Below are 18,096 nucleotides of genomic sequence, written 5' to 3' on the forward strand. Positions count from 1 at the left end.
TATCATCCCCTTCCTTAAACTGAGGCAGCACTTTTATATCTGAGTTCCCTATGGGCTTAGCTAGCCTGGGCCCGTCCGCACTCACCACGGTAGGGGTCTCTCTGCTTCTCAGCTCTGCCATCGCCAGTTCATGCTGCCTCTGTCTCTGACGGTCCTCCCATTCCTTCTCATGGTCCTCCAGCTCTTTCAGTTTCTGTCCCTTTTCCAACTCCAACTGTCTCAGCTCCACCAACGGGGAACTCGGTCGGGAAGATCCCCTGCGGGTCGGAGAGATGGGCTGCCTGGCTGCTCCCAGCCTCTCTCGCAGCCCCAGCTGGCTCAGGAACTGGCTCCTTAGAGTGATCATTCTCTTCCAACTGGGCAATCAGCTGTGCCTTGGTGAATTTTCCAAGGCGCGGCCCTCTCTCTCTCTGCACAGCTCTACAATGTCCTTCTTAAGGACATGGGTATAGGCCATCTCCATGCTGTTCCCAAGGGGTCATGGACTCACAGGCCTGTACTCTCTCAGCTCCCCACAATCCCTGGGAGGAACCCCTTCAGTGCGACAGCCATTCTCAGGGGTCCACTCTTTCTTGGGGGTTAAGCCGGAGGCTCCTCCGCCTCCTGGAATTGCACCTCTCAGAGCCTCCAGCATGCCCATCTCTCGCTAATCCCCCTTTGTTTTATTGCTCCCCAGTCACTTACTGCAGGATGCTCTGTCCACGGGGTGCAGTTTGATCCCACCTCTGCACCAGCTGTCCCGGAGTCACCGGGCGATGCTCTGGAACTGCTCCCTACGAAGCCAGGCAGGACTCTGGTCTAGCATGCCTCCCCTCTTTGAGCATACTGTCTCCAGGGCAAGAAGCTTACAGAGCTTCGACCTTCCTGGGTCTTACCTTGGAGCATTCAGCAGCCCCTTCCTCACCATGCGCTTCCCGCAGCAAGTCTGCCCAGGCAGGGCTGCTGAGGAAGCCGGAGGGCCCTGCACCCCAACTCTGCAGTCAGAGGTGACTCTTAGCCAGCGTACAACAGAAGGTTTATTCGTTGACAGGAACACGGCGTAGAACAGACGTAACTATTACAAACGTGTGTGCCTTTCAGCCAAGTCCATCTTGGGAATCCTGGGCCAGACGCCCTGGATTCCCCTTTTCCAGTCTCCCAAGGCAGACTGCCAGCCTCCAGCCACCTGACCTGGGACACTCCCCTTGATGCCCCTCCTCCTTCGTGGTCTCACTTCGCAGGCCAAAGGTGTCACCTGGCCGCACCCCCCTCCTGGGTCTCAGGTTACATAGATGCAAATAGCTGGGCAGTCTCACCTGCCCTGAGGGCCTCCGCAAAATCACACTCCCAATTCCCACCAGCTAAGTATTGGTGCATTACACTGGGAAACTAAGGTACACACAGTATTAGGACAGGACAGTAAGACTCGCACGCAACATAACAAGATAAATAAAACCCCACTTCGTCATATCCACAGAACAAACTACAGCCTGCCTGGGATGGGCCCTTCAAGGTCATCAAACAGCTGAATGAGGTAAACTATGGAGTGAAACTGTCTAACTGGGCTCACAGCCACTGGGTGTACCATGTCAACGTGATGAAGCCATACTTTGACAGGGAGAATTTGGTACTGGCCATCTGTGGCCAGCGGGAGGAGCAGGAAGATGACCCACTGGTGGATCTATTCCCTGAGACGGGGCCGGCCCTTCGCCGGAATCAATTCCCCTCTCAGATCAGCTTACCCCTGCCCAGTAGGCTGAGATCCGAGAGGCGCTGCTCTCCAACGAGCCTGGGCTCAGTAACCTGGCTGTCCACCAGGTGGCGACAGGAGCCCACCCCCCGGTAAGATGCTCCCCGTTCCAGGTCACTGGGAAAAAAGCCCAACCTGGAGAGAGAGGTCAAGGACGTGCTGGCTATAGGGGTGGTCCAGCTGTCTTCCAGCCCTTGGGCCTCTCCCGTAGTATTGATCCCCAAGAAGAACGGGTCAATCTGGTTTTGTGCGGATTACCGGAGGCTTAATGCCAACACCAAGTTGGATGCCTACCCCATGCCTAGGCCTGATGATCTTCTAGACGGGACGGGGAGGTGGGGGTCGTTATCTCACTACTATGGATCTCACCAAGGGCTACAGGCAAGTACCTTTTGGATCCGGATGCTGGGCAGAAATCTGCTTTTATCACCCCTCTGGGGTTATAAGACTTCCTGGTCCTACCTTTTGGGCCGAAATGGGGCACCTGCCACCTTCCAGCGCCTCGTGGACCAGTTACTCATTGAGATGGAGAATTTTGCCTTGACATATAGTGATGATATCTGCATTTTTAGCCAGACCTGGGAGGACCATGTGGCCCAGGTTAAACAAGGACTGAACTGGCTCCAGGACACAGGTCTGCCTATAAAAGCTGGGAAGTGCAAAGGTGGTGGTGGGGCGGCGGGAGTTGTGAGAGATGTCAGACCTGGGCCACAAAATGGGGGGCGGCTGCCTCAAGCCAGAGCCGGCTCAGGTGGAGGTGATCAGAGATGGGCCCGTTCCCCAGATTAAAAAGCAAGTCCAGGCTTTCATTGGGATGGCGGGCTACTACCGGAGATTCGTTCCCCACTTTAGCTTCATAGCCACCCGAATCACTAAGGTATGTAAGAAGGGAAATCCAGAGAAGGTGGTCTGGACCACGCAGGGGCAGAGGGGTCTCTGTGCTCCGAAAGAGGCTCTGGTCAAGGGCTCGGTGCTGGCAAAGCAGGACTTTGACAAGCTCTTTCTGGTGTTCACTGACGCTTCAGAAGAGGGCTGGGTGTGGCGCCAATGCAGATTGAGGGAAAGGGGGAGAGACATCCCATCGGGTATGTGAGCAGAAAGCTGCTGTGCCAGAAGCAGAACTCTCCAGCCATAGAAAAGGAATGCCTGGCCAGGGCGGCTGGGCCTTAAAAAGCTGCAGCCATATCGCTTTAGGTGGGCTTTCCGCCAGGCCAGAGGGGGGGGGGGGGGCGCGCCGCCAGGCCAGAGGGGGGGGGGGGCGCGCCCCCCCCCCCGCCGATGGCCGCCAGGCCAGGGGGGGGGGGGGGCGCCGCCGCCAGGCCACGGGGGGGGGGGGGGGGGGGCGCCCCCCCCCCCCGCCGATGGCCGCCAGGCCAGAGGGGGGGGGGGGGCGCGCCCCCCCCCCCCCCCCGCCGATGGCCGGTTTCCGAAAGATGGTGCTCAGCTAGTGAGGGTCTAATTCTGCCCGAAGAAACCACAAAGGACTGTCTTGGACCTAAATATCCAGACTGTCTGCAGATGCGGAAAGGAACCGTGTATCAGTAGATTACACTGAGTTTGCGTGCGGGACATGGCATTGTCGGTTCTCACTTACCCACGCCTTGTGCTCTATCTCTCTGTTTCAGACATCATGAAGCACAAGTGGAGAAGAAGGAAGTGTCAGGAATGCCATACACGGAGGAGAAAAGAAGATGAAGGAAAAGGAAAGGAACTCTGGGCACAGTAACCAACCTCAAATCAGGCCTCAGGTCATGTAATTAGACTGTAGGGGAATCTCGAGCCTCTTAATACCTTGAGCAGCATGACCGCCCTGTAAGCCGTGTCGCGGTCTGTGCTATTGTGTCGTTTTGACATTCTGCTCCGTTATCTGGCTATTGACGGTGACTGCCCTGTCATCAGGGTGCAAGTCACCTCCCCCTGTCTTTGGAGGGGCATTGAGCTCTTTGTTAAACTGAGCAATGTGACCGCCCTGTAACTGGGGTCTGGGTCTCTGCCCTCTTGCTCATTTGGCTTTACGCCGTGCTCTGCCCCATTAGTCAGCGTGACAACCCTGTAATTAGGGTCCATGTCACAAGCCTCTCTAGGATGGGACATATCGAGCTCTTTGGTACTTTGACAGCTTGACCTTCCTGTAATTCAGATTATGGTCTCTCCTCTTTGGCTAATGCCAGCGACCACCCTGTAATCAGGGTACAGGTTGCATCTAGCTTTTGAAATCTGGGGGATTAGAATCATTTCCGTTACGTGGGCCGCTTGACCTCCCTGTAACTAGGGTGTGCGTCTCCGAGGCCCTCTGGGTCTCTTGGCCTCGTGCTGTCTTCACAGCCTGCTGCCAACGACCGCCCTGTAATCAGGGATCCGGTCTTTGCCCTCTAGTCTCTTGGCACTTGGCCAAATGCAGCCACTGCTCTGAATGAGCACCCTGTAAACAGGGTACAGGTCTCATCTGCTACTATTTCTGGCGCCCCCATGAGACTGTGTCCAGAGTTCCGGCCCTTCCGACAGCGCTTCCAACTTGCCTGGAATTCTGCAGCCAAGTCTCCTGCTTTCTACTCACTTCTTGGACTCTTGGAGACCTGACATGCTATTGGTGGTAAGATCCGAAAGGGAGTGTCCGGGGCGGTTTTGGACCGTTGTCGAAATCGGTTCTCATTTACACACGCTTTTTGCTCCCTCTCTCTGATTCAGGCATCATGAAGCAGAAGTGGAAAAGAAGGAAGTGTCAGTACCATGGCATAACTGTGAATCTGAAATGCATGGACCTTAAACACTCAAGTTGTATAGAATTATAACTTCCTATTATTAAGAAATCATCATTTCCTACTGGAAGTGCAAAGATGTGACTTAAGGGAAGGTATACATTTGAATCCTCCACTCCCCTCCAATTCTCCTCCCAAAACTCTTCAAATAAAGTTAAGGTTCAGAAAATTAACATTTACTCCAGGTAACGCCTAACTTGTGTATTTCTCACACATTTCTAAAAGGAAGCAAACAAAACTAAATGTTTTGGCAACTGGCAGTTACTCTCCGCACTTCACAACTTTCAAACACCTGCTCTACTTAAACGGTCACACCAACCAAAGTGTACCACACATTCAAAATTAACTTTGCACCTATTGTGTCAGAAGTGAGAGTGTTTTTAGTAGTTGTGTCCATTGGTGGAAGTGGCAGTAGTGGTGTTTTAGTAGTCCTTTACGCTTACTGAATTCAAAGGATGATGATGTGGATGTTTTAGGTAGGTATTTTTCTGTTAAGTCTTGGTATTTGGGTAGAGGTGCAGTATTTTGTGATTATGACTGTTTTTCTGGTATTGGTTTAGTGTGAATTGTTGGCAATTCTAGATGTTTTTGTATCCGTACATTAGTAGATGTATTTAGAGGGCAAAGCTGAGGTTGCCTGTTTGGTGCAATTTAATTGGTGTGAAAGTTAATTTCGGGTAGGTGTTTGAAAGCACTGAGGTTTGAATTTTTAGCTCAACAAGGATGCAGGACCCACCTGGCTACCTCAGTTCTTACTGTCATTCCTAATTCCAAAATCTTGGATGAAGATGACCAGGCAGAATAAAGATATCTCCAGAGACTTTCAAGAGGGTAGCATTTCTGCAGCTTTAGGGGATCCCTTAAACCTTATTGAGCTTTTCAAAGTGTAATAATTGTGGGAAACTTCTACTTCTGCCAATTCCGTGTTGAACAATGACCTGTATTAAAGGACTTACACTGGGTAGTTAATTCTGTTCTGTATTAAGATGATTTTGCTAAAATCGCCGCTTTCTGATGTGTGAAATGAATGATCTAGCTCTGATTATACCTATTTGATAAAAGTGTGATAACGACCCCATGTTAAATGCATGGATTGAACTTTGATTGTCATATCACATTGCTTTGCTTTCTGTAACTCCTTATTTATGAATGTATTTGTTACTATTTATGTAATTCAATTAATAAAATGTATACATTCAAGTATAGTCTCAGTTCTTTCTTTGGCTAAACAAAAAGGAATCTGATAAACTTGTGAAGAATTTTGGTATTGTTACGTTTAATTTAATTAACATCTTTTTACCCTTTAAATGCGGTCGTTGGAAGTAACTACCCTTTAGTGGTGCAAGTTTGATTTTTCTCTTGGATCACACGTTTTGGGCAGACTGCAGTGTGATCTTGAGGATGGAGATCGCACTGCCACTTAGGTGCATAAGGTTGCCCTCCTAAAGCTTCTAAGGTGCACAAGAATAGGCCTTTGTTTGGTTCCTTCACTGTTCCCAGGCTTATAGATTGCTTGAGATCTGCAGGCCCTAAAGCTCACTTCCTGAGCACAATATATGATTGTGGCTATGATAAGATTGGACTAAAACTAGCAAGGTCCCCTGGTTTCTGCACCTTTCCCATTCAGACATTTTTTAAAAAGTAGATTAATGTAATATTTTTATATTCAATTCAATCTCAAGTTTCTCAGAAATTGACTTTTACGGTGCACTAAATTTTCAATATGCTAATACATGTGAGATAGTGTGGTCTAGTGGTTTAGAGCACTGGCCAGGGATTCAGGCGACCTGGTTTCTATTCCTGCCTCTGCTGCTGGGTCACTTGGTGGTCACTTTGCCTCCCTGTGCCAGTGTCCCCCTCCATTTAAAAAAAAAAAGTGGGGGAGGGGAGATGATTGTACTGACCTCATTTGTAAAGTGTTTTGAGATCTACAAGCACTAAACAGAATTTTTACTAAAAATGAGATTCTATAGGGGTGGGAGAGAACTAGAGATTAACTTTGGTAGGGTGCATGAAGATATAATTCACTATGGAGGCATTAATTTTGCTAATGCTGTGAAGAAAACTCTCTTGTGCATAATGAATTGAAACAGCCTCTCTCTCTTTGCATTTGTTAATTCATTTCTCCTATACCAGGTGCTTTTTGTTCCATTGAAATATGCATGGGGATGTGCTTTTTATTTATTACCCTTGCCCTATGATTTATTATTCAAAAGTGGGCAACTTGGAAAGCAAATACTCAATATTAGGTGATTGTTCGCCTGCTGTAGAAAAAGCCCGTGAAGAAGTGTGCAGCAGCTGCAGTTACACTAGGGGAACTCCACGACTTCAATAGATTCAATAGTCGTCTTTTCTCTGTTTACAGGTACTCTGACTTGCCCCTTTCCCCCTTCACTTAAACCCAATTCAGAGGCAGCTGATGAGTCGCAGGTGCAGTGGCTTCTTCCTTCTTAGAGGATGAATGGCACGCTATGAGAGACCTGAAACCTGATGGTATGATGATGAGGGCTTTAATTCAGCAAAGTACCATTCTAGCATACCTCAGCCAGAGTCATCATGCGTACCTGGAAAAATAAAGGGCTTCCACAGCTAAACAAAAGATCTGTCAGGACTGACTATTCAATAGAATAGATTGCTGCTAGTTAACCTGGTGTAAAGTTGGCTAAACCTCTCAAAGACTGCGTTGGTGCAGGTTGCATTTCCACTGAATAATTACCATACCTTCTGCCTATTTAAAAATTATCTTCCCTGCTGTTTGATTTGTCTATGATGGTCTTATTGTTTAAAACTATTGTGTCGTGTTGCTCTCCATTGCTAATTAGCGGAGCTTGTTAGAAAAAAACAATTGCCAGAGTTTGCTCTTTTGTTGAAATTGAAACACACTGCAGGACTGTGTCAATTCTGACAGAATCCACCAGAAACCAAGCATGTTTCCAATGGAACTTTGCTGGCCAGGCAGAATTCCATCAGAAACTTGCTTGGCTTCCTGACAGCTCAGCTGCCGGGCTCCTTGATTGACCATGTGGCACGCTGCTGGGGAACCTGGGTTTCCAGGCTCCCAGCTCCTCAGCTGCCTGCCTGGTGGGCTGATGGGAAGCTGGGAGCCTGAAAGTTGCGGGAGCCCCAGCTGCCAGGCTCGTGACTCCTCGCCAGGTAGGGCTCTTAGGTTCTATGGCTCTAGGACAGCCCACCAGGTGTGCTACTGTGGAGCTAGGTCTTGTAAGGCTCCAAGGGTCTCCAGCTTTGGGGCAGCCTACAAGGCTGCTTTAGAGCTCAGTGGAGATCAGCAATTCCATTTCACACAGAATTTCAAAATTTTTGAATATGATTCCAAATCAGAATGAAATCTGATTTTGAAATAGCAAAATCCTCTATAAAATAGAATTACCGTTCTCCCCCCAGCTCTTTCCGACTGTGGTACTAGTGGGGCCTTGTAATGAACGCAACCCTGTTTTACCGCTTCCCCCATCTTTCCCCCTGTTATCTTTCTCCTTTCATCTCCGTGGAAAGAAATATTTCCCTTTCCTATATTCTTCCGGTGTGTGTGTGTGCGTGTGTGTGTGTTCACTCTGGGGGGTTTGGAACAGTTGCCCCAGGGGTAGAAGGATCTTTCCCTGCTGCATTCCTGAGCGGCCCTTTTGTTGGTCAGAGGTGCCTGTCTACTGGGATTATTATCGCTAAAGATTCAAACACACATACAAACCCTATATATTCTGTTTCTTCAGGGGGAATAAAGAACAGAATTTCCATGTAACTCTAGAATGGTTTAAAGTTTAAGGTACTGGGTTATGACATTTGGTCTCTTGTAGATAGAATTGTAAAATTACAAGCTCTTTATTTTTGTGTACTATAAAACACATCCCTATAATTAAATCAAGGTTGAAAGTGCTTTGCCTAGAAGATTAATTTAAACCTCTATGGATAAAAAGAAGAACCTCCAGGACTCAATATACTGATGTGTAGATAGCACCTCAGCACATTTCAGTGTGCGGGTCATTTCCTTTCTGATGCCTGTGCAGGGGATGTCTCTTTACACTAGAAGCTTTTGCTGTATCTTTTGGCTATATTGGCCCAGCTCCTCCAAGGTACATAGCCATTATGGGAGTGAAGGGCCCAAACATCTTTGAGGATGTGGGTCGCTATCTCCTGGTTTCTCTTTCCTGTCAATGGAGTCGGGCTGTGCAAATGGGAAGTCACTGCCTAAGGCTGGGAGTGGCCCAACTCCTCCCTGGGCTGGTGGTGGGCTCTGCCAAAGAGTCTGGGATGGCTCCGCGCTGCTGGGGATGAGGGAAGCCATGGTGGGCTTGGTGCTAAAGCCTGAGCAGCAGGGATGGGGCCAAGCTTGGCACAGTGGGGAAGCAGGGGCAGGCAGGCTCTGTGCACTGCTGAGGGACAGCAGGGGATGGTTTGGTTCCCCCTGCCCCGTAGGAAGAGGCCAGGGCAGGCTCAGTGCGGGGGCTGCCATGGGAAGCCTGACAGGTGAGATCCGCCCCTCGCACCTCTGGAGGCAGCTCTGTGCATCGCTGCCCTGCCGCCATGGCACCAGGACTCCAAAACTTAGTCGCAGACACAAGGGCTGGACGGAGCCCACAGGGGGCTCCACCAGGGGGCGGGGCTCAGACTGGGCGGTAATTGGTTCAAGAGGGAGGGCGTTCGGTGTGAGAGAGAGGCTGAGTCAGCTCGAGACTGAGGCGAGACTTCAGGTTAGAGGACGGCGAGCGCCGACTGTGAGGTGGGCCCGAGAGAACCTCTGAGGTGGCACGATCCGGGGGCGGGGCTTAGGAGCAGAGGGCCACGTGCCCAGGCGGGGGCCCTGGTCTTTGAAATTCTGACACTGCTCCAGGCTCTCAGGGAAAGGGGGGCTCAATGGGGAGAAGCGGCACTAGGAGCTGCCCACAGCCAGTAGAACCCCGCTACCCCGGGAACATCAGAATGGTTGGGACCAGATGAAGAAAGCACCTCAGAGGCGGGGGGCTTGGTCCAGGCTTCCACATGGCGGCATGAGAGGGACTGCGGCTGAGGCTAAAAGCGGTGCAGGCACCGTGAGGAGGGCGGATGGAAAGCAGCGACAGGCACTGCCTGAGAAAGAGGAGCGGGTGGCCGGTTGTGAGTTGGCAGGAGGGGCAAAGCAGAGGCTGGAGCGCCGTGATGAGATATGTATGTAAGAAGGGTAATCCAGATAAGGTGGTCTGGACCAAGCAGTGGCAGAGGGGTCTCTGTGCTCTGAAAGAGGCTCTGGTCAAGGGCTCGGTGCTGGTAAAGCAGGACTTTGACAAGCTCTTTCTGGTGTTCACTGACGCTTCAGAAGAGGGCTGGGGGTGGTGCAAATGCAGATTGACGGAAAGGGGGAGAGACATCCCATCGGGTATGCGAGCAGAAAGCTGCTGTCCCAGAAGCAGAACTCTCCAGCCATAGAAAAGGAATGCCTGGCCAGGGCGGCTGGGCCTTAAAAAGCTGCAGCCATATTGCTTTGGGCGGCTTTCCGCCAGGCCAGAGGGGGGCGCCCGCCGATGGCCGGTTTCCGAAAGATGGTGCTCAGCTAGTGAGGGTCTAATTCTGCCCGAAGAAACATAACATTTTCATGCTGTGACGTTCTGTGACGTTCTGTACCTCCACCACTCTGGCCGACTTACCAGACCCCCCAGATAGCCATGGCTGCAATGTTTCCCATTCTCCGGTTACTTTCTGTGGGTGTTGGAGATGTGTATTCCCCACCAGGGTGAAGTTCAGGGGAAGCTGTTCAGGAGAGAGGGAAATAAGTAGTGTGAATACTAGGACAGGCTAAGGTGACAAAATAAACACAGGGTAATGGGAGGGGAGCCAAATCACCTTTTTCAGGAAATCTGTACAGTAACAGCCACAGGTGCCGGATTCCTCTGGGTTCCAGGGCTACTCCACCCCCCCACTCTGCCCACGGCCCCACCCGCCCTCATCCCCTAAGCTCCCACCCCCGCACCGCCTCTTGCCGCCCCCGCTGCTCCCCAGGTCCTGCCCTCACCCCTTCCCCAACCCCCGCCCTGCCTTTTCCCACCCCACCCCCTCCTCACCTCGTCTGACCCCCTTCTGTCCCCTCCTCCGAGTGTGCCTCATCCCTGCTCCTCTTTCTGCCTCCCAGCGCCCCCTGCACGCTGTGGAACAGCTGATTGTGGCGGGTGGGAGGCACTGGGAGGGAGGGGGAGGAATTGATCAGCTGGGCTGCTGGTGGATGGGAGGCACTGAGGAGGGAGGGAGCTGGCTGCCGGTGGGTGCTAAGCACCCACTAATTTTTTTCAGTGGGCGCTCCAGCCCTGGAGCCCCCAAGGGGTTGGCACCTATGGTAACAGCAATTCAGGGGTGCTGGAACAATTTTTTATAGTGGGGATGCTGAAAGCCATTGAACAACACTGTAAACCCCATGTATGATGGAAACCATGCATTCGCTTGCTAATATTACTTCATGCTGGGCACCCCAGTGCCCCTAGTTCCAGCTCCCCTGCAGCATAGATGCAAACAGCTAGTCTCTTGCTTGAGGAAAGTTAGTTACAAATTGCTCAGAGCCTGCTGCAGAGGATTCGTGCAGGGATAGAGCCATCTGCACGGGACTCTTACTTGTGCCACATGGAAGTGAGATGAGGTGCCGTGGAGTAAGATGCTTTTGCACATACTTCTCTCTTGGGTTGTTCTTCGTACAGTCAGGGCCGGCTTTAGGAAGTGTGGGGCCCAATTCGAACATTTTCGGCGGGGCCCCAACAGGGATGACTGAAAAAAAACAAAAAGTTACATAAAAAAACACCTTCATTTCTTCCATGTATTATTTACTTTATATAAATAATAAAATTATATATTACATATATTGCATAATGTATACGGATGCATGCTAAGCCTACCTAAAGTTCTTGACACACACCCCCCCGGGACCTCTGCACCATCCACCCCCCCTTCCCTGTCCCCTGACTGCCCCCTGCCGCCCCATCCAACCCTTCCTCTCATTCCTGATGGACCACTGGGACTCCTACCCCATCCAACCACCTCTTCTCTCTGTCCCTGACTGCCCCCCACCACCCAACCCAACCCCTGCTCCTTCCTGACTGCCCCCCCAGGACCCTTGCCCCCATTCAATCCCCCTGTTCCCTGCCCTCTGACTGCCCCGACCCCTATCCAAACTCCCCTGCCCTCTTCCAACACCTGCTCCCTGCCCCCTTACCGCGCTGCCTGGAGCCGCTCGCCCGGGTCCAGGTCTGGGCTGGGTCCGCTCGGTCCAGGCTGGTTCCAGACCCGGGTCCAGGTACGGTCGGGGCCCGCTCAGCCTGGGCCTGGGTCCGGGTCCAGGCCGGGGCCGGGGCCGGAGCCGCTGGGCCTGGGCCGGGCCGGAGCCTCTCGGGCCAGGCCGGCGCCACTTGGCCAGGGCCGGCACCGCGGGGCCCGAGCTGGACCGGAGCCGCTGGGCCAGGGCCGGGGCCTCTTGGTCCGCGCTGGCGCCGCTCGGCTGGGGCTGGCGCCGCGGGGCCCGAGCTGGAGCCGCTCGGCCGGTTCTGGGTCTGGACCCGGGCCGGAGCCGCTCAGCCGGGCCCGAGCCCGGCGCCACGGGGTCCGGGCCAGGCCAGAGACACTCGGCCGGGACCGGGCTGGGGGTGTTCGGCCGGGGCCAGGCCGGAGGGACTGAGAGGGGACATGCTAACAGTTTTCAGGTATTTAAAAGGGTGTCATAAGGAGGAGGGAGAAAACTTGTTCACTGCGCCTCCCTGAAACTCTCCTCGCCCCCCCCCCCCCTTACCTCCTGCCTGCTGCTTGTTTCAGGCTTCCCGCGAACATCTGATTCGCGGGAAGCAGGGGAGAGGGAGGAGAAGGTGGGCGGAGCATTCAGGGGAGGAGGGGGAAGTGGGCCGGCGGCGGGGTGGACAGCTGCGCGGGGCCCTCTAGGCGCTGGGCCCCATTCGGGGGAATCGGCCGAATCGGCCTAAAGCCGGCCCTGCGTACAGTTATGATCCACGTGGGGGGCCTTTAGCGAGCATGCACGCGTTGGGCTGGGGCAGTGCTAGTACAGCTCTAGTGGGCGTAGCTTGCAATATCAGTGGCACAAAAATTACGTTGTGTGGAAACACCTTGTGTTCTGTACAGAAACCAGAGCCTCATCTCTTTCTATGATGAAAGCTGGAGACAAACCTGTCACTATTTCCTCCTGCCTACCAATGGTAGGATAAAGGCGAGCTTAAGTGGGGATCTAGTAGTAGCGTATTCCTCCCTTTTTATCCCCCTAAGGTTGGCTTTCCCACAGGAAGGCCTAAAATCCTAGATGATAGAAATCGCCCACTGGCTTCTTAAGGAAATGAATTGATTTGTTATATGTAGCCCAGCTTAAAAACAGTGTGATGGAATGATTGGCGGGAGGTTCCCCTCTGCACCATAGGGGTAATGATTTAGTTAGACTTTGAAGAAGAATGTGTATGGCTCCCACATGCTCTGTTACTGCCATGTACCACCAGAGAGGGGGATACATCTTGGAGGTTGTGAACCAATCTGTTTATAATCCTTGACTTGTTTATACAGTCTATTTTTTTTGTTTTTGTTTTTGTTTTTTGTTATTGTTTTTTGCTCTCATTTTAATGTAATTGTGTTTTGTCAATATAACCTGTAGGTTTCCACTCCACCAAGGAATGAAAGAAGGCAGAGAGACTTGAGCAGGAAAGAACTCCTACTACCGATAGGCACAGCTACTGAAAAAAACCTGCACCATAAGAAAGGATAGGCATTTGTTGTAAGAGTTAACTCCTTGTACTTGCCTCTAAACCAGCAGGTCCCAAGTTGAGGTTTATGTATCGGTGGTGGCACATGGAGGACCTGATGGTGGTCTTCAGTGAGCAGGCAGATCTCACGTTCCTAGTACTGAAATTACTGTCAATATGTTCCTAGTACTACTTTTCTTTGGAAGCATTTGCTGTACCTGCCACGAAGGTGTTACCTGATCTCGAAGAGGTAAGGAAATGGTCCATAGAACAATTTTTATAAGATTAGGCCCACATCAAAACTGTTTTAGAACCCCAGAGGAAAGACAAGCAAAGGCTTCTGCAGTGGCGCCATCTGTTGACTTTGAATGTACAGAGGCTCCTATTAGCAACTCTGTATTTTCGGTTGCATTATAAAAGGGATTGCCAGTGGGGAATATGTTCCTGTTTTTTCTCTAAAGGGAGATTGACAATCATTGTGAGAACTCACACCCAATTTGTTTTTATACTATTGGAACATTTAATGTAGTGGCTGTTTGACTTCTTTTAAAAACTTTTAAATAAGAAATCTCCAGTTTTAGTGTCTGGCTTAAATTTGTCCTAGGCAGTGCTAGGGTTGAGTAGCAACTCTTCAGAATACTATCTACGTACCCAGATTTGGTAGAGAGGTAGATCCTCACTAGGTCTGGTCTAAGGGCTAGTTTTGTTTTGTTTTTCAAATAGTTTTAAATTATTGGGTTTAGGGTAACTTTTAGTCATTATTCACATTACAACTGAAATTTTGATGCACTGTGCTCATAAAACTGGTTGTTGGTGGAACATGCAGTCCATGAGCACACAAGCTTGATTTTAGGCCAGTAGGGGGAGGGCAAAAGGGGTAGCCCCCATAGGAGCAGACTCTAGTGGCGCTGGTGGGTGCTCAGGCCCCCTCTACCCCCAGCCCTGGCCCGACTCCACCCCTGCTCCACCTCTCCCATCCCCATTCCAGTAGTAACTGATTGATGTATTCCACCAAATGGGGAGCTGCATTTTAGAGGTGACAAATAATCCTAATACAAAATGGCCTCTTCCTGCTCTCATTATTCACATGTCATTTTGTTTGTGGTGTATGCCCAAGAATGAATTGGATCTGGTGCACACAAAGGTAATGGGATCAGGCGGTGGGGGCACAAACCTGATAAGAGTGCATGCGAGCACAAACTTAATAGTGGGGGCAGTGCTAGTAAGTGTATTGGGCGTAGGTGTTGGATACATACAAACCTGATTTGATTTGGGTGGGGGGAGAGGGTATGTGAATGCACATAAACCTGATGGATGGGGTATGGACAGGCTAATTACAAACTAACAATTGATATGTATTAAGGGATGCATGCACTCTTGCTTAGTGGGGGAAAGGGCACCAATCTAGCCTCTTCCAATACAACCGTCTACTACACCAAACATCCAAATTGCCAAGGTTTTCTGGGGAAAAATAACCTGGTAAAAATGTGTTAGTCTCTAAGGTGCCACAAGTACTCCTGTTCTTTTTGCGGATACAGACTAACACGGCTGCTACTCTGAAACCTGGTAAACAGTAGAATAGGAAAAGGTGGCAGAGTTCAGGTGTGGTGTGGGGTCTGTTTGAATGAAAAGGCTAATTATCATTCAGTAACTATTATTCTTAATATGGAATTATTGTGAACTGGGACACTGATTCATCAATGTATTTAAGCATGTTCCTGATTGGAGCACTAACAGCAGTGGGATGGCTCACATACTTTAAGTTAGTCACGTGCATAAGTACTCTCTGGAATTGGGGTTTTAAGGCTGAACAATTACAGGGCTTTTCTCTTAGGTTGGATATTAGGAAAAACTTTTTCACTAGGAGGGTGGTGAAGCACTGAAATGGGTTACCTAGGGAGGTGGTGGAATCTCCTTCCTTAGAGGTTTTTAAGGTCAGGCTTGACAAAGCCCTGGCTGGGATGATTTAGTTGGGAATTGGTCCTGCTTTGAGCAGGGGGTTGGACTAGATGACCTCTTGAGGTCCCTTCCAACCCTGAGATTCTATGATTCTCCATTTTTCTTTTTGTTCAATAGGTATTTAATTCAAATCATTATTGCTAGGGGTTGCCATATTATATAAAATAATTTATTGATCAGAAACAAATATCTATGATAATTACATAAATAGGAACAATAAATAAATGACTGACATAAATATCCTGTTACAAATGGCGTCAAATGATCTGAAACTATTGTCACAGTGCACAGATAGACTAAATAGTAACAGCTTTTAAAATTCCACCGCATCTCATTTTAAATTCTGTATAAAATATTACTTGATTTTGATTAGTACTTCTAAAAATGTTGGTATTTAAATTTCTAAACTTCTTTGTGAGTTTGTCCTAGATTTGAAAACCCCATAATTCCACATGGATTCTCCTGCTAGCACTGAGGCTGAACTGCTTGTCTCTTATGAAAGAAATTGGTCTCTCTTCACTTTCATCCTGGGAAACTATAGGTCCTTACCATGGGCGTGCGCACGGGGCGGGCCCGGGCACACACCCTAATGCCCATGGGCCGGATCCGGATCTGGCCCCTCGGGGCTTTGGATCCGGCCCGCGGGATTTGCCCCCCGTGGTGCCGCAGACCCCGCGCTGCTTTCCGAAGCAGCCAGCAGGGCAGCATGTCTCTGGGGGTAAGGGGTTGCTCTAGGCACCGCCTCCCGAAGCTCCCATTGGCCGGGAACGGGGAACTGCGGCCAATGGGAGCTTCAGGGGAGGTACCTGGAGGCGTGGCAAGGGCAGCGTGCAGAGCCCTGTGCTGCCCCGCCCCTCCCCCGGGGCTGCGGGGAGCGGCCTGGCACGGGGCCCTGGCAGGCAGGGAGCGCGCCGCTGCGGGTAAGCCCGAACCTCTCCTGCACCCCCTCTCCCTGCCCTGAGCCCCCGGCCTGCACCCCGTTGAGCCGGGCTCCCCTTCCCCAGGGCTGGGCTGGCTGCTTTAACAGCCCCATGTGCTCCCTGGCAGCCTCCCACCCGGCAGCACCAACACAGCCGCTTAAGGTGGCCCGCGGGGCTGCTGCCCCAGCTCCCCCCCCCCAAGGCAGCTGCCCCCCTCCAGCGCCCAGGGTCCCAGACCCGCCTGCGGCTCCCCGCGCTGGCCAGGGGGCCGGGCACCACCCGGGGGGTCAGGCCGCCCCTGAGCCCAGCCCACCTTAAGTGGGGCCTGGGAGCCAGCAGGCCCGGGGCAGGGGGCGAGCCCGGCCCACAGGCCCCCTCCCGCAGCCCGGCTGCGAGCTCCGCTCCCCGGCGCTGTTCGGGGACTCCGGCCCGGCCCCCTCGGGCTTGAGTCCAGCCCTGGGAGCAGCCCAGCGCCCTGCGATCCACCCTGGCTGCCTCGGCCCGGCCCGGCCCCCTCTGCCCCGCCCTCGAGCCTGCCTGCCAGGACGGGGGAGCCCAGATCCCCAGCCCCGGGCCTGCCTGCAAACAGCCTACCCTCCTGCACCCCAACTCCCTCTCCTGAGCCCCCTGCCTGCACCTCTCACCCCAACCCCCTGCCCTGAGCTCCCAACTCCCTGTCCTGAGCCCCCTGCCTGCACCTCTCACCCCAACCCCCTGCCCTGAGCTCCCAACCCCCTGTCCTGAGCCCCCTGCCTGCACCTCTCACCCCAACCCCCTGCCCTGAGCTCCCAACCCCCTGTCATGAGCCCCCTGCCTGCACCTCTCACCCCAACCCCCTGCCCTGAGCTCCCAACCCCCTGTCCTGAGCCGCCTGCCTGCACCTCTCACCCCAACCCCCTGCCCTGAACCCCCTGCCTGCACCCTGTACCCCTCCTGCATCCCAACTCCCTGTCCTGAGCCCCCTGCCTGCACCTCTCACCCCAACCCCCTGCCTGCACCCTGTACCCCCTCCTGCATCCCAACTCCCTGTCCTGAGCTCCCAACCCCCTGTCCTGAGCCCCCTTGCTGCACCTTGCCCCACAACCCCCTGCCCTGAGCCCCCTGCCTGCACCTCTCACCCCAACCCCCGTCCTGAGCTCCCAACCCCCTGTCCTGAGCCCCCTGCCTGCACCTCTCACCCCAGCCCCCTGCCCTGAACCCCCTGCCTGCACCTTGCCCTGCAACCCCCTGCCCTGAGCCCCTCCTGCCCCCAACCCCCTGACGTGAGCCCCCTGCCTGCACCCTGCCCCTCCTGCACCCCAACTCCCTGTCCTGAGCCCCCTGCCGCACCTCTCCTGCACCCCAACTCCCTGTCCTAAGCCCCCTGCCACACCCTGCTCCCCAATCCCCTGCCCTGAGCCCCCTCCTGCACTCCGCACCCCTCCTGTACCCCAAGCCCCTTCCCTGAGCCCCCTCATACATCCCACACCCTCCTCTGTCCCAGTCCCTTGCCCTGAGCCCCTTCCTGCACACTGCACCCCTCCTGAACCCCAGCCCCCTGCCCTGAGCCCCCTGCCGCCCTCTGCCCCCTCTTGCACCTCAACCCTGAGCCCCCTCATACATCCCACACCCCCTCCTCTGCCCCCCAATCCCTTGCCCTGAGCCCCTTCCCGCACACAGCACCCCCTCCCACACCCAGCCGTTTATGATGTTCGCCTTTAAAAAAAGAAAAAAAAATCCCTGGGTGCACACCCTAATGCAATGTGCTGCGCACGCCTATGGTCCTTACCTCCTGGTCAGAGCGTCCCATTTTCCATCACTGCAACCAAACATGTCTCCACATGCCCAACTTGCTGATGAGTCTGTGTTGGAATATCTGAATGGAACTCTCACCTCAGGTCGTTTCAGAGAGATTTTTGCAAAAGCAGCAGGAAGATTTCCCAGATTGCCACCTTGCCGTTCCCTTCAGAGACACTCGAGGCTTGAAAACCCCTTGGGGCCACCTGAAATCTCTCCCTTCGTTCTGACATTAGAGGAAAATTATACAC

At 52.6% G+C, this 18,096-nt stretch overlaps 1 protein-coding gene and 1 long non-coding RNA gene across 3 annotated transcripts in view; one reads left to right on the forward strand and one right to left on the reverse strand.

The window, feature by feature from the left end:
* Positions 1-18,096, forward strand: part of LOC122172901 (alcohol dehydrogenase 1A-like) — an 89,116-nt gene that overhangs the window by 12,139 nt on the left and 58,881 nt on the right. The window lies entirely within an intron of this gene.
* On the reverse strand, positions 9,898-18,034 carry LOC135983571 (uncharacterized). Its single transcript, XR_010601264.1, has 3 exons — positions 17,838-18,034; positions 11,077-11,226; positions 9,898-10,224 (listed from the first exon to the last, which is right to left on the reverse strand). It is a non-coding gene; the product is annotated as an uncharacterized LOC135983571 (long non-coding RNA).

This window comes from Chrysemys picta, chromosome 5 (assembly GCF_011386835.1).
Source record: "Chrysemys picta bellii isolate R12L10 chromosome 5, ASM1138683v2, whole genome shotgun sequence".
NCBI lineage: Eukaryota > Metazoa > Chordata > Testudines > Emydidae > Chrysemys > Chrysemys picta.